This window comes from Rutidosis leptorrhynchoides, chromosome 5 (genome assembly GCF_046630445.1).
Source record: "Rutidosis leptorrhynchoides isolate AG116_Rl617_1_P2 chromosome 5, CSIRO_AGI_Rlap_v1, whole genome shotgun sequence".
Taxonomy (NCBI): domain Eukaryota; kingdom Viridiplantae; phylum Streptophyta; class Magnoliopsida; order Asterales; family Asteraceae; genus Rutidosis; species Rutidosis leptorrhynchoides.
Window position 1 is genome coordinate 150,167,102 of NC_092337.1, and position 18,013 is coordinate 150,185,114.

Below are 18,013 nucleotides of genomic sequence, written 5' to 3' on the forward strand. Positions count from 1 at the left end.
GAAAAATATTGTGGATTAAATGGGATTTGGCTTTGGCTTCAAAGGAGAAAGGTGGTTATATTGGGAGTTTCAAGAGTGTTTAATCAAGCTCTAGTTATGAAGTGGAAGTGTCACTATTTATCTTTTTCTACTAACTTATGGGTTGCTGATTTTATAGTTGTTCATGGGTTTTCGTTTAATAGTTGCACATTCAATGGGTTATGGGGATATAATGTATCTTCATGGATTATGAATGTGTGATTTGGCACCACTCGGTGGGTAATGGGAATTGCATTAGTTATTGGATAGACCTATGGGTCTGCAATCAAATTCGAGCTTCACACTCAATAGGTTATTTTATCTAGAATTAAACAAGCATGGGCAATCCGCGCGTTACGGCGGAAGTATGTACCTGTAATGTAAGTAAAGCAAGATATATAGCACTACTATTTGATACTTATGCTACGACTGTTGGGTTTTTATTTGGTTTCCATTTATGTGGAAGTTTTTAGCCCAATGTTCCAAGCCCAACAAATTTAGGCCCAAAATGCTTGTTGACTTGGTCAAGCATCCTAGGCATTTTAAACTCCAAGTGTGCAGCTGGTTTTCATTATCAAAAAGCAGAGAGATCAGAGAGATAAATCAAGAAATAGAGTGAAAACCCCAATTCCCGTATTCAGTGACAGCAGGCCAGAAAACTTTCGTCCCCGGAGATCCGACCGTTGAATCTTCTTCATTTTTGGGATGTGTCTTCCTGACATCAGTGCCAACATTTTCAACCATTGAATTCGTCTCAAGTGGTCTGTAGCTTGAGTTATAGCAGGTCGAACAGTAGCAGAATTTTGGGTGATGAAATTCTTCTTTTGTCTTTAATTGTTTCATATACTTGTTGATTATTGTTGTTCAAGAGTATGATGATGTTGTATGCCTCTAGTTGATCTAGAGAAGGATTGTTGTATTGCTCTCTTTGTTGATGATAGTGGAATTTAAGTGGCATACGAGTCCCGTGGTTTTTACTCTCGATTTTGAGGGGTTTTCCACGTAAAAAGTCTCGTGTATTTAGTGTGTGCTTGATTATTGTTTAGCTGCTGATTTGGGGACTGATTTGGGTTGGATTTGATATAGCTTGTTTGTTAGCATCCTCACGGTTTCATACGGGTCGGGAAATGTTTGTCAAACGGGTTAGTTTTCGCTGTGTAGAGTGCTCGTTGTGACCTATTTTCCCATCAAATTGGTATCAGAGCTAGATTATTTGATTTGACTTGTGTGAAAGATGGAAGCTAATACAAGTAAAATGATTAGTTTAAATGGTTCAAATTATCATGTTTGAAAAGGCAAGATGGAGGATCTTCTTTATGTGAAAGATTATTATTTGCCTGTTTTTACTGAGGATAAACCTGAGGAAAAATCTGATGCTCAATGGAAAATTTTGCATAGACAAGTATGTGGGTATATTCGGCAGTGGATTGATGATAATGTTGTGAATCATATTACTGGGGAGACTGATGCTAAAGCCTTATGGAAAAAGCTTGAGCAGTTATATGAGCGAAAGACTGGGAATAACAAGTTGTTCTTAATTAAGCAGATGATGGCTTTGAAGTATCATGATGGGACTCCTATTACAGATCACCTAAATGCATATCAGGGTATTATAAATCAGCTTGCAGGTATGGGTATCAAGTTTGAGGATGAGATTCAGGGTCTCTGGTTACTTGGTACATTACCGGACTCTTGGGAGACTTTTAGGACATCTTTGTCCAACTCTGCACCAAATGGTACTATCTCCATGGAATTGGCTAAGGGTAGTATTTTGAATGAAGAGATGAGAAGAAAGTTACAAGGTTCCTCTTCACAGTCAGATATCTTGGTCACAGAAACGCGGGGGAGAAGTCATAGTAGAGGTCAGGGTAAAAGAGGCAATCATCGTAGCAGCTCACGCAAAGGTAAATTTGCTAATGTTGAGTGTTATAATTGTCATGAAAAGGGGCACACAAAGTGGTATTGTCCAAAGTTGAAGAATGAGAAGAAAAAGGCATATGACAAGAATAAACAAAAGAAAAGTGATAGTGGTGATGATGATAAGGTTGAAGTTAACGCTATCACAGATGAGTTCTTTGTTTGTATTGATTATGATATGATCAATCTTACTCATGATGACACGAGTTGGATTGTTGATAGTGGTGCTACATGCCATGTTGCAATTTGTAGAGATCACTTCTCATCTTACACTCCAGGTGACTATGGATTTGCTAGGATGGGTAATGTCGGGTTATCAAAGATCGTTGGTATTGGAGATGTTTGTTTGAAATTTGACACGGGAATGGAGTTAGTTTTGCATAATGTAAAACATGTTCTGGATATGAGACTTAATGTTATTTCAACAGGCATTCTTGATGATGATGGTTATTATAACGGTTTTGGTAATGGTATTTGGAAACTAACTCTTGGTTCTATGATAGTGGGAAGAGGCAAGAAAGACTCAAGATTATACGTCATGCGTCCGAAGATGATCCAGAACATTGTTAACGCAGTGGACAATGTTGATTCTACTGAGTTGTGGCATAAAAGACTTGGCCACATGAGTGAAAAGGGGATGTCTATCTTGTTTAAGAAGAATGTGTTGTCGGGTGTTAGTGATATTAATTTGAGTAAGTGTTCTCACTGTTTGGCAGGGAAACATACCAGAGCTGTGTTTAAGAGTCATTCTTCTTTTTGAATGGAGAACGTACTTGATCTAGTACATTCGGATGTTTGTGGGCCTATGAAGACTAGGACACTTGGTGGATGTTCCTACTTTGTTACATTCATCGATGATCATTCCAGGAAGGTGTGGGTTTATACCTTAAAGTCAAAGGATCAAGTATTTGAGAAGTTTAAGGAATTTCATGCACTAGTTGAAAGGCAAACGGGGAAGAAGCTCAAGTGTATTCGAACTGATAATGGCGGTGAATACATTGGGAGCTTTGATGCTTATTGTAAGGAGAATGGTATTCGGCATCAAAAGACTCCACCAAAGACACCTCAATTGAATGGCTTAGCAGAAAGGATGAACAGAACTTTGGTTGAGAGAGTTAGATGTTTGCTTTCACATGCAGGGTTGTCTGATTCCTTTTGGGGTGAGGCTTTAAATACGGCAGTTCATATTATTAATCTAACCCCTTGTGTTCCTTTGAGTTTTGATGTTCCTAACAGGGTTTGGAGCGGCAAAGATGTTTCTTACCGTCATTTACGAGTTTTTGGATGTAAAGCTTTTGTTCATGTTCCCAAAGATGAAAGGTCAAAGCTTGATATGAAGACTAAGCCATGTGTATTCCTCGGCTATGGTGAAGATGATTTTGGGTACAGGTTATATGATCCAGTTCAGAAGAAACTTGTACGAAGCAGAGATGTTGTTTTTACAGAAGATCAGATGTTAAAAGATGTTGAGAAGACAGATTCAGTTCCTTAACCTAGTACTGATCTTGTTGATTTGGATCCATTTACTCCACAACATGTTGGAGATGATGTTCAGAATGATGAACATGGTACTGATGTTGGTGATGCTCCAGAGCAGGTAGAGATTCCAGTACCAGATATTCCTTCATTTGTCCCACTTAGGCGGTCTACTCGAGACCATCATCCTTCTGTTAGATATTCTGCTGATGAGTATGTATTACTCACTGATGGGGGAGAGCCAGAGTGTTATTTAGAAGCAATGAAAGATGAGCATAAGAAAGAGTGGGGTGAAGCTATGCAAGATGAGATGAATTCTTTGTATGAGAAGAATACTTATGACCTGGTGAAGTTACCTAAAGGCAAAAGAGCTTTGAGAAACAAATGGGTATTCAAAGTGAATACATATGAGCTTACTTCACAACTAAGGTACAAAGCTAGGTTAGTCGTTAAAGGATTCAGCCAAAAAAAGGGTATTGATTTTGATGAGATTTTCTCTCCGGTTGTGAAGATGGGATCTATTCGAGTGGTTCTTGGGTTAGCTGCTAGTCTTGATCTTGAGGTTGAACAGATGGATGTCAAGACTGCTTTTCTTCACGGTGATTTGGATAAGGAAATCTACATGATGCAACCTGAAGGTTTTCGGGTTAAGGGTAAAGAAAATTATGTTTGTAGACTTCAGAAAAGTCTATATGGGTTGAAGCAATCACCGAGACAGTGGTATAAGAAGTTTGAGTTGGTTATAGGAAAGCAAGGCTACCGAAAGACAACTTCAGATCATTGTGTTTTCTTTCAGAGGTTTGGTGATGATGATTTCATTATATTGTTGTTATAAGTTGATGATATGTTGATTGTTGATAAAAATATTAAAAGAATTGCGCAGTTGAAGCGAGAATTGAGCAAGTCTTTTGCTATGAAAGACTTGGGGCCAGCAAAACAGATTCTTGGCATTCGGATTTCTAGAGATAGGGGTGCTAAGACGTTACATATATCACAAGAGCAATACATTGAAAAGGTGCTTAGTAGATTCAACATGAAGAATGCTAAAGTGGTTAGTTCCCCTCTTACTAACAACTTTAACCTAACAGATAGAGATTGCCCTACTTCAAAGGATGATGTTGAGGAGATGGATAAAGTTCCATATGCTTCAGCGGTTGGTAGCTTGATGTATGCTATGGTGTGTTGTAACGACCCTGGATTTTCCAACGTTTAATTAATAATTATTATTATTAATACTTGTGTTTAATGAATGTATTGTTTATATACATTTACTTGTTACCGCGATTAACTTTAAATGCCCGAAACATCTTTGTGACACACGTACATTACACGAATAATATTTTCAGATATTATTTACATTCATGATTAATTTATTAATCATTTTAATTAACTAAGACTACTAGTTAATTACTTGGGCTCTTATTGGACTAATTTGTTAATTAATGGAACTTGGGCTTATATTAGTGATTAATGGACTTAGAAGCCCACTATACTTATATTAATGGATTAACTAGGAGCCTTTTGTTACAACTAGTCCATTAAGGTTTAAAAACTAGTTTAGTTTGTAAAGGAAAGACTAGTTACTACATACTTGCACCTTATCCCCATGAACACACCCTTAATAACCAACTTTTTAAGACATTACATGCTAGTGACTAGTAAGTATTTCTCCTCCCCTTGATTCCCTTCCAAGCCGTCGACCAAAGTGGCCTTTAGAGGAGTTTTGGTGCATTTTTTTTTATTACTTCACTCACTAGTTTCATTCACTTCACACACACAAAATACCTCTCAAACTTTTCTCTCTTTTCTCTCTAAACTTTGTAAGTATCTTGAGCTTCTTCCTCTCTTCTTTTTCCCTTCAAAACCGTGACCCATAATACTCTCATCATCATCATTCACTTGATTTGTTACTTGTTCTTGGTTGTTGTTTGATTTCATGTAGTTGTTGTTATTTACTTACATATTACTAAGAACCAAACTCTTTAGTTTGTTCTTCATATTATCTTGTATTTACAAGAACACACAAGAGCTAAACTCTCTAGTTTATGTTCTACATCTAATATTTTAAAAGATTGTAAGTTCATGTGTCGTAAGTCATACTTGTAATTCATGTTGTAAACTTAAAAGTTTACATTCTTAAAGATCCAGACTTTGACTTGAATCTTTAAAGTACGAACAACAATGAACTAGTTACTTGTTTATTTAGATTATTTCTTCATTTCATGTATTTTAAAGTTGTGATTTGGTCAAGTATTACTAGTTAATCTTGATCTCATTTTTCTTGAACAAAAGTTAACTTTAAAAGTTCAAGAACATGGAAGTATAACTTTTTAGTTATAACTTCATATACTTGTGATGGATCTAAGTTCTATAGCCTATGGTCTACTTATTTTGTCAAAATCAAAAGCTTGTAAGCTTACATACACTTTACAAGATGATAATCTAAGTTTTATAACTTATGGTTTCATTAAAGTAAAGATTCAAGTATTATTACTTAGGATTTAACTTAATATCTTTAGATCTAGACCTTTAGGTCTTGGATCTTCAAGATCTAACTAAGAACTATGTTCTACATCTTAAGATCTTGATTAGTTAGTTTACTTTCAAGTTTGTAGTTCAAAATTACTTTTATAGTTCATGTATGTGTTAACTCTAAGACTTTGATGTAACTTTGGTTCATCAAACTACATACAATACTTAAATGAGTTGTGCTACTTGTCTTAGACTTACACTTGGGTTATGATGGTCAAAACTTGGTAAAGATGATGTAAACACATCAACGAGTTGTACACTTGAAGCTATATGCATCAAGGATGAGAACCGTGATAAGCATCGAGTACCAAGAAACCCCAGAACCTACTGTTTACTGTTACTGGGTCTGATCATTATGACCTGGGCTACTGTAAAGATGATTTTCAGTTATCTCTGTTCGAGTAGATAACTTTTCATTTAGGACTCATCTTAATCCGAGTTAAGGTTTAGGATTTATGGCCCTCCGATCGTCACTATGTCCATTTAACGTTGTGCTGAAAATTCTGACCTACTCGCACTTAGACCGTCGCCACGGTCAAACGAAGACGAGTTTGCTTCTGGAATTTTGACCACAACTAAAGGACTCATATACGGAGCCATGGCCACTGGTCTCACCTTATTTCAGTAGGTATTGAGGCCGTGGTGACTGATCCGAATCAGCCTTTGTTTTAAACTCTTTTCATGAACGAAACTTACTTTACACCTTTTGTTGATGATGAATGATGATGACCCTTAAGACCTAATTTACATACATTTAAACCTATTGGAATGATTTACTGACTTAGTACTATTTGACTTAGGTTGAGGACTTTCCGGACCTACGTACTTGCTTATTTCCCGACTCGACTTTACCACTACTTTACCACTGTGAGTTATAGCATCCCTTTTTACTTTACCTTATTTTGGGAACTGAGAATACATGCGCATTTTATGTTTTACATACTAGGCACGAGTACTTAAACTTTATATATGTGTGGGTTATACAACGGCAGAAAAATTCCCTTTAGCTCGGTAACGTTTAGTCATTGGTTTTTGAACCGATGAACGCGAATCTTAGATATGGATCCATAGGGTTTGACATCCCCACTCGGGCTAGTAGCGCTAGAATTTAACGAGTGTTTAATACTTCGTAAACATACGCACTTGCCAAGGGTACTTTCAGGGGGTAAAAACGTTAAGTTAGTTACCAAGTGCCCACAGTTAAACATATACTTTATCATACTGTTTTGAAACGCTCTTTGTAGCACTGAAATCTCGTGGCCTACCTTACATACTGTTATACTTAAACTATAGCTCACCAACCTTTGTGTTGACGTTTTTAAGCATGTTTTTCTCAGGTGCTTAAGGTTAGTTGCTTCCGCTGTGTACTAGTCTTGCTGTAGACACCCGCTACTTTAGAGATGTCACTGCATGAACGTTTATTTGCATTCAAACATTACTACTTTTGAAACTAGGATCTGTAACGACCTAAGGGTCACGCACTATTATATTTGCTTCTGTTCATTGAAGCATACTTTGGTTGTAAAACATTTGGCGTTGGTTTTGACGTCACCTTTTTATCATGAATGCAAACTTGTTTTGAAAACGCATATAGTGTTTGACCTTGTAATGATCCTGTTGTTGATGATTCGTACACGATGGTTTTGTACAGGGCATCACATTTGGTATCAGAGCATTGGTTGTAGGGAATTAGGTTGCATTAGTGAGTCTAAGACTGACCCGAGTAGGATTCACTAATAGGACTAATCTACAACTTGCTAGTTTACTTGTTTCTGCTGAACTTACTGAATGTTGCTGCTTACTTTTACTACTATATGCCATATGCTATTACATGATTTCACTACTGCATGCTATTATCTGTTTTGATTGCATGATACTTGTCGTTATTGCCATGCTACTTACTATTACACATGATTTAGACTGTTGGCCTAATACGTGGTTGCTTTATGACTTACTGACATGAAAAATTTATTTTTCCTTGTTCAGATGTCGGATATTCCATGTGCTATCATTTTGGTTAGTTCAGACTCTCCAGCCACTTCACCTGCCACTGTTGCCGATCCACCGATCCCGTAGGCGACACCCTCTAGTGACTTAGGCTCTTCGTCTTCCGGAGCTAGCAGCCATGCGCCTGCCCCAGTGAGTACTGCAGACGGAGCCCAGGACCTCCCGGAGATTCCAGCTCCACCTACCCCGGTACCTCAGGAGCCACAGCACCATCCTGGTAGTGTTGTGATTCCCGCAGAATTTGGGGAAGGTCCATTCCGTAATTAATATCGTCATTGGTGCCAACGCGCTCCTGATGGACGACTCGTGCCGATCCCGTCTTTTAGATACCGACAGATGATGGCCGCCCGAGGAGAGCCAGTACAGCCACCCGTGCAGCCACCTCCACATGATTCTGATGACCCGTCATCTGACGACTCATCCACAGTCAACTCTAGTGACGATGACTCCGACGAGGAGGACCTTGATGACGCACCTGTTTAGCCACCCTCCACCCCGCCGAAGAAGCGGTACCGTTTCGACGGCACCATTATTCCGGGGATCAACGGAGGTCGTGCATTCACTGACGCATTTGGTCGGTATCGTAGGGTTACGGCCCGTAAGCGGCTTGTGCCGTATCCTGCAGATCCCTTCATCAGTAAGCCTTACCGCCTCGCAGCCTCTACTTCTGGAGCCGGACCGTCAGCACCACCAGCTCCACCAGCACCACCCATACCGACTGCACCGCCTGCCCCACCCACTCCCTCTGTCGAGGCACTGATGAGGGAGGTGGAGATCCTCCGTGCTCGGGTAACTGAGCTCGAGGACCAGATATCCCACATATTGGACATCCTACACCCACCTTCACCATAGGACTTTTGTAGTAGATTTCATTATGTAATCTAGTTGTAATTTTATGTTTCACTTATGTATTGTACGAAAATATGCGAATGTATGCAACTTATTATTATTAATGAATGGAACTTTGCGTTATTTAATTCTTGCAAGATGTTCTATTTACGTTACTATATGATTCTGTGGTATTTGTACCTAGATGCGTTACTTAATAAACATGTGATGTGTTGATTCTGTGTTGGTTACATATACTGTATTATTACTATTTGAATACTGGATTTTGACTTGAGTCAAAATTTTTGTTTAGAACACCATGACCAACGGATGATCAACATCAACACCTACCGCAGCCCAAATCGAGGAGATGATTGCCGAAAGGGTAGCCGCAGCCATTGCGGAAATGCAACCCCAAGCTCCATCGCCACCGCCACCGGTTATTCAACCCATTCGTAATGGGTGCACGTACAAAGACTTCCAAAGCTGCAAACCCCACAACTTCAGTGGAACAGAGGGGCCGGTTGGTCTCACTAGATGGTTCGAGAAATTAGAATCTGTGTTTCGAGTTAGTAACTGCTCGGAAGCAAATAAAACCAAGTTTGCTTCATGCACTCTGTCTGACGGCGCACTCACGTGGTGGAACACGTTGGCTCAAGCAAAGGGTATCGATGAGGCATTTGCTACCCCGTGGGGGGAATTCAAAGGGGCCCTGATTGAGGAATATTGCCCTAGGACCGAAATCTAGAAGATGGAGATTGAATTTATGCAGTTAAAGGCTGTTGGGAATGACCTTGATAGTTACAACTGGAGGTTTTTGGAATTAGCCCTGATGTGTTCGACAATGGTCACCCCGGAATTCAAGCGTATGGAAAGGTACTTCTGGGGACTTCCTAAGAGCATTAAGGGAAACGTCACCTCATCCAAGCCACCCAATGTCCCGGAAGCGATGCGCATGGCACATATTTTAATGAATCAAATTATCATCGATGAACCGGAGAAGGCTAAGTCTGAAGCGAGTAGTAGTGAGAAGCGAAAATGGGATAACAACAGGTTAAGGACCTATGATCAAAACCCGGCGAAACGACACGAGGGTTTCAGAGGAAACAACAACGGTGGAAACCCCAATCCGAACACCAACTCAAACCCGAACTACAAGGGAACCTTACCACAATGCAAGCGGTGCTACAAGCACCATACTGGGTATTGTAATGTTGTTTGCGAAAAGTGCCAACGGACTGGGCATATCGGGAAGGACTGCAAGGTCACCACTTTGAATGGGAAGCCGAACACCAATGGACCGAAAATGTGCTACGAATACGGACAGACGGGCCATTTCAGAAATGCATGCCCCAACAAAAGAAAAGATGGCGGACCACCCCGTGGTAGAGCTTTCAACGTTAATGCAAGGGACGCCCGAGAAAACCCCGACTTGGTGATAGGTATATTCACTATCAACAATCTTTTAGCTTCTGTCCTATTTGATACTGGTGCCGATAGAAGTTATGTATGTAGACACTTTTGCGACAAGATTAATTGGTCATTAGTCCCGTTAAAAGAAAGTATGCTTGTCGAGGTCGCCAATGGAAAACTTGAGAAAGTTGACCATATTAGTCGGGGAGCTATTATCAACATAGCTGGTGTGGATTTCAAGATTGACTTGATACCTATCAAATTGGGAAGTTTTGACGTGATCGTCGGTATAGATTGGTTGACCAAGATAAGGGCCGATATTACCTGTGGAGATAAAGCTCTTCGTATACCGCACGGAGATGGTGAACCACTGATCATTTACGGAGAGAGATGTACCTCGAAGCTGAACCTCATTAGTTGCGTAAAAGCGCAAAAGATCATGAAGAAGTGACGTCTTGCTGTCCTAGCGCATGTGAAAACGGTAGAAACCGAGGTGAAGAGTGTGAACGACGTTCAAATTGTGAACGAATTCTCCGATGTCTTTCCTGAAGAATTTCCTGGATTACCGCCGCCGAGAGCAGTAGAGTTTCAGATTGATTTAGTGCCAGGAGCTGCACCTGTAGCTCGTGCACCTTATCGACTCGCACCTTCCGAGAAGCAAGAATTACAGATCCAACTACAAGAGCTGTTAGATCGAGGATTTATCCAACCAAGTTTCTCGCCTTGGGGCGCACCTGTGTTGTTTGTGAAGAAGAAGGATGGATCCTTCCGTATGTGTATCGACTACCGTGAACTCAACAAATTGACGATCAAGAATCGGTATCCTCTTTCGCGAATTGACGATCTTTTTGATCAACTTCAAGGATCAAGCGTTTACTCAAAGATCAATGTGTGGTCCGGTTATCACCAGTTGAGGGTAAAGGAAAGTGATGTGATGAAAACTGCGTTCAGAACTCGTTATGGTCATTATGAGTTTATCGTTATGCCGTTCGGATTGACCAACGCACCTACCATGTTCATGGTCCTTATGAATCGTGTCTGCAAGCCATACCTGGATAAGTTCGTTATCGTCTTCATAGATGATATCCTCATCTACTCCAAGAGCGAAGAAGAGCATTAGCAACACCTTCGACTAGTACTTGAACTCTTGAGACAAGAGCAACTTTATGTGAAATTCTCCAAGTGTGAATTTTGGTTGAAGGAAGTCCAGTTTCTGGGTCATGTTGTGAGCGACTAGGGTATCAAAGTTGATCCCGCCAAGATTGAAGCTATCAGCAAGTGGGAGACTCCCACCACTCCAACTCATATTCGCCAATTCCTAGGTCTCGCCGGTTATTACCGAATATTTATTGAAGGTTTCTCTCTGATTGCGCGTCCTTTGACCGCGCTGACTCACAAAGGGAAGAAGTTCATTTGGGAACCCGCACACGAATCAGCATTTCAAACTTTGAAGAAGAAGTTAACCACCGCACCTATCTTATCACTCCCTGAGGGCAGTGACGACTTTGTTGTTTATTGCGATGCATCGAAAAGTGATTTTAGTTGTGTACTGATGCAATGATCAAAGGTTATTGCCTATGCTTCTCTACAACTGAAGATTCACGAACGGAACTACACTACTCACGATCTCAAACTTGGAGCCGTTGTCTTTGCGCTCAAATTGTGGAGACACTATTTGTATGGAACTAAGAGTACTATCTTCACTGACCACAAGAGTCTCCAGCACATCTTCGATCCGAAGCAACTGAATATGAGGCAGCGTCAATGGATCGAGACGCTGAACGACTATGATTGTGAACTTCGCTATCACCCTGGAAAGGCCAACGTTGTAGCTGACGCTTTAAGCCGAAAGGAGAGGACGACACCTCTTCGTGTTAGGGCTCTGAACATCACCATCCATTCGAATCTCAACAGTCAGATCCGAGTAGCCCAAGACGAGGCTCTCAAGGAGGAGAATATATGTCATGAACATTTGAACATTCTTGTCTCTCGATTCGAGGTTAGGGAGTCTGGACTCCGATGTTATGCCGGAAGAATTTGGGTACCTCTTTATGGAGATCTACAGAACCTTATACTTGATGAAGCCTACAAGTCGAGATAATCGATTCATCCCGGAGCGGGCAAAATGTACCACGATCTTAAAGAACAGTATTGGTGGCCGAATCTTAAGAAGGACGTTGCAACTTATGTTGGTAAGTGTTTGACTTGTTCGAAAGTTAAGGCCGAACATCAAAGACCTTCTGGGTTACTTCAACAACCGAAAATCTCGCAATGGAAGTGGGAAAGGATAACAATGGATTTCATTACCAAGCTAGCAAAGACGGTGGGCGGATACGATACCATTTGGGTTATAGTTGACCGTCATACCAAATCTGCACACTTCTTGGCTATGAAGGAAACGGATACGATGGAGAGACTTGCTCAATTATACATCAAAGAGGTTGTATCTCGTCATGGTGTAAATTTATCGATCATCTCAGATCGCGATCCCCGTTTTGCTTCTAGATTTTGGCGTTCTTTACAAGAAGCCATGGGAACCCGTCTCGACATGAGTATTGCTTATCACCCACAGACCGACGGGCAAAGTGAACGAATGATTCAGACCTTGGAGGACATGTTGCGTGCATGTGTCATTGATTTCGGAAAGGCCTGGGAAAGGCATTTGCCACTCGCCGAATTTTCTTACAACAACAGTTATCACTCGAGCATTAATGCCGCACCTTTTGAAGCATTGTATGGCCGCAAGTTCCGATCTCCTATTATTGGGCCGAAGTAGGTGAAAAGCAAATCACCGGACCCGAGGTAGTCCACGAAACCACGAAAAAGATTGCTCAGATTCAAGCTAGACTTAAGACTGCCCGCGATCGTCAAAAGAGTTATGCCGATCTTAAACGTAAAGACTTTGAATTCAACGTCGGTGACCGTGTGATGTTTAAGGTTGCACCTTGGAAAGGTGTGATTCGTTTTGGAAAGCGCGGAAAGTTGAACCCACGATACATTGGTCCTTTTGAAATCTTGGAACGTGTCGGACCCGTTGCTTACCGTTTGGATCTTCCAACTCAATTGAGCTCAGTTCATCCTACCTTCCACTTGTCAAACTTGAAGAAGTGTCTTGCTGCACCCGAACTTATCATACCACTTGAAGAACTTACTATTGATGACAAACTCCACTTCGTGGAAGAACCTATCGAGATTATGGACCGTGAGGTCAAGACTTTGAAACGCAACAAGATTCCAATCGTCCGAGTATGATGGAATGCCAAACGAGGACCTGAGTTTACCTGGGAGTGAGAGGATCAAATGATGCGGAAGTATCCTCACCTTTTCCCAACTCCTCCATCTACCTCAACTTAAAATTTCGGGATGAAATTTTCTTTAACAGGTGGGTAATGTAACGACCCTGGATTTTCCAACGTTTAATTAATAATTATTATTATTAATACTTGTGTTTAATGAATGTATTGTTTATATACATTTACTTGTTACCGCGATTAACTTTAAATGCCCGAAACGTCTTTGTGACACACGTACATTACACGAATAATATTTTCAGATATTATTTACATTCATGATTAATTTATTAATCATTTTAATTAACTAAGACTACTAGTTAATTACTTGGGCTCTTATTGGACTAATTTGTTAATTAATGGAACTTAGGCTTATATTAGTGATTAATGGACTTAGAAGCCCACTATACTTATATTAATGGATTAACTAGGAGACTTTTGTTACAACTAGTCCATTAAGGTTTAAATACTAGTTTAGTTTGTAAAGGAAAGACTAGTTACTACATACTTGCACCTTATCCCCATGAACACACCCTTAATAACCAACTTTTTAAGACATTACATGCTAGTGACTAGTAAGTATTTCTCCTCCCCTTGATTCCCTTCCAAGCCGTCGGCCAAAGTGGCCATTAGAGGAGTTTTGGTGCATTTTTTTATTACTTCACTCACTAGTTTCATTCACTTCACACACACAAATACCTCTCAAACTTTTCTCTCTAAACTTTGTAAGTATCTTGAGCTTCTTCCTCTCTTCTTTTTCCCTTCAAAACCGTGACCCATAATACTCTCATCATCATTCACTTGATTTGTTACTTGTTCTTGGTTGTTGTTTGATTTCATGTAGTTGTTGTTATTTACTTACATATTACTAAGAACCAAACTCTTTAGTTTGTTCTTCATATTATCTTGTATTTACAAGAACACACAAGAGCTAAACTCTCTAGTTTATGTTCTAGATCTAATATTTTAAAAGATTGTAAGTTCATGTGTTGTAAGTCATACTTGTAATTCATGTTGTAAACTTAAAAGTTTACATTCTTAAAGATCAAGACTTTGACTTGAATCTTTAAAGTATGAACAACAATGAACTAGTTACTTGTTTATTTAGATTATTTCTTCATTTCATGTACTTTAAAGTTGTGATTTGGTCAAGTATTACTAGTTAATCTTGATCTCATTTTTCTTGAACAAAAGTTAACTTTAAAAGTTCAAGAACATGGAAGTATAACTTTTTAGTTATAACTTCATATACTTGTGATGGATCTAAGTTCTATAGCCTATGGTCTACTTATTTTGTCAAAATAAAAAGCTTGTAAGCTTACATACACTTTACAAGATGATAATCTAAGTTTTATAACTTATGGTTTCATTAAAGTAAAGATTCAAGTATTATTACTTAGGATTTAACTTAATAACTTTAGATCTAGACCTTTGGGTCTTGGATCTTCAAGATCTAACTAAGAACTATGTTCTACATCTTAAGATCTTGATTAGTTAGTTTACTTTCAAGTTTGTAGTTCAAAATTACTTTTATAGTTCATGTATGTGTTAAATCTAACACTTTGATGTTACTTTGGTTCATCAAACTACATACAACACTTAAATGAGTTGTGCTACTTGTCTTAGGCTTACACTTGGGTTATGATGGTCAAAACTTGGTAAAGATGATGTAAACACATCAACGAGTTGTACACTTGAAGCTATATGCATCAAGGATGAGAACCGTGATAAGCATCGAGTACCAAGAAACCCCGGAACCTACTGTTTACTGTTACTGGGTCTGATAAGTATGACCTGGGCTACTGTAAAGATTATTTTCAATTATCTCTGTTCGAGTAGATAACTTTTCATTTAGGACTCATCTTAATCCGAGTTACGGTTTAGGATTTATGGCCCTCCGATCGTCACTATGTCCATTTAACGTTGTGCTGAAAATTCTGACCTACTCGCACTTAGACCGTCGCCACGGTCAAACGAAGACGAGTTTGCTTCTGGAATTTTGACCACAACTAAAGGACTCATATATGGAGCCATGACCACTGGTCTCACCTTATTTCAGTAGGTATTGAGGCCGTGGTGACTGATCCAAGTCAGCCTTTGTTTTAAACTCTTTTCATGAACGAAACTTACTTTACACCTTTTGTTTGATGATGAATGATGATGACCCTTAAGACCTAATTTACATACATTTAAACCTATTGGAATGATTTACTGACTTAGTACTATTTGACTTAGGTTGAGGACTTTCCGGACCTACGTACTTGCTTATTTCCCGACTCGACTTTACCACTACTTTACCACTGTGAGTTATAGCATCCCTTTTTACTTTAACTTATTTTGGGAACTGAGAATACATGCGCATTTTATGTTTTGCATACTAGGCACGAGTACTTAAACTTTATATATGTGTGGGTTATACAACGGCAGAAACATTCCCTTTAGCTCGGTAACGTTTAGTCATTGGTTTTTGAACCGGTGAACGCGAATCTTAGATATGGATCCATAGGGTTTGACATCCCCACTCGGGCTAGTAGCGCTAGCATTTAATGAGTGTTTAATACTTCGTAAACATACGCACTTGCCAAGTGTACTTTCAGGGGGTAAAAACGTTAAGTTAGTTACCAAGTGCCCACGGTTATACTTAAACTATAGCTCACCAACCTTTGTGTTGACGTTTTTAAGCATGTTGATGTTATGCGAGGTGTATATAAAATAGCTTATATTTTTACAGGAAAAACTATTAAATACGATACAATTTTACACAAGATATTTATTTATTTATAGAATGGATATACTTAAACCTTGCTACAACACTTATAGGCAGTGTACCTAATCGTACAGTAGTGTAGTTTTTAGTAAGTCCGGTTCGTTCCACAGGGAATCTTTTAATCAAAGCTTAACGCTATATTAGTTTTATTTTATAAAAATACAAATATATCTATAAGTAATATTATTATTATAAAGGGGGTTTTTACCGTTTAATGACCGGTTTGTCGATTTTAAAATTTTAGTCGCAGTTAAAACCTAATGTAAAATAATAAAAATAAATATAACTTAATTTAAAGCGTAAAGTAAATAACAATAATGAAATTGCGATAAATAAAAGTGCGATGAAATAAAATACAATAATTAAAAAGTACTATAATTAAAAGTGCAATTAAATACAATAACAATAAATTAAAGTGCGATAATTAGAAGTGCAATTAAATATAAAATAAAGGAAATTAAATATGAAATAAAAGAATTATGCTTATTTAAACTTCCGTAATCATGATGTTTGACGTGTTGATTTTAGTTTTATGCCCATGGGTTAATTGTCCTTTGTCCTGGATTATTTAATATGTCCGTCTGGTTTTTGTCCATAACAGTCCATCAGTCATAAATATAAAGTGCGAGTATCCTCGTCAAATTATCCTTATACCCGAAGTTAAATATTCCAACTAATTGGGGACTTAAACTGTAACAAGATTTTAATACTTTGTTTAATAATTACACCAGGTTAACGACTGCGTGTAACCCAAGGTTTTAATACTTTGTTATCAATTATGCCAAGTGCCCTTGTACATAATTTCACCCCTGTTTTAATAATTCCATAGACTATTAATCCATTCACGTGTCCGGTTAAATGAACGATTATTCGTACATATAAATACCCCGCCCATCGTGTCCGATCGAGTGTATATGGTTATTTATAGGGACGTCCAATTGTAAATCTTTATATTAAAATTAACAAACTATCATTTAGTTAAACAAATATAAAGCCCATTAATAGCCCATAGTCTAATTTCCACAAGTGTCGTTCTTTTGTCCAAACCCCAATTATGGTACAAAGCTCAATTACCCAATTTTAATATTTTTAGCCCAACATCATGATTACTTCGGATTAAATAAGCATAATAATAACTTAGCTACGAGACATTAAATTAAAAAGGTTGAACATAACTTACAATGATTAAAAATAGCGTAGCGTTACACGGACAAAATTTCGACTTACACCCTTACAACATTCGCTAACATACCCTTATTATTAGAATTAAAATTAAAATTAAAATTAAAATTAAAATTATAATATATATATATATATATATATATATATATATATATATATATATATATATATATATATATATATATATATATATATATATATATATATATATATATATATATATATATATATATATATATATATATATATATATATATATATATATATATATATATATATATATATATATATATATATATATGTTTACGAGATAGAGAGAAAGATATATGATATATGGTACACCAGAGCTCGTGTTTTATAGGCCTTGTGAGCTGGACAAGAGCCTCATGCGATCGCATGAACTTTGCCCTTCAAAGCCATGCGATCGCATGGCCAGCTGGGGAGAGCCACATTTGGTTGTTTTCTTCTGCCGATGGTTTTTAAATATAATATAATATAATATATATATTAATTTTAAGAATTAATTATATATTATATTATATTCATATGCATAGTTGACTTGTATTTTTTAGTCCGTTGTGTC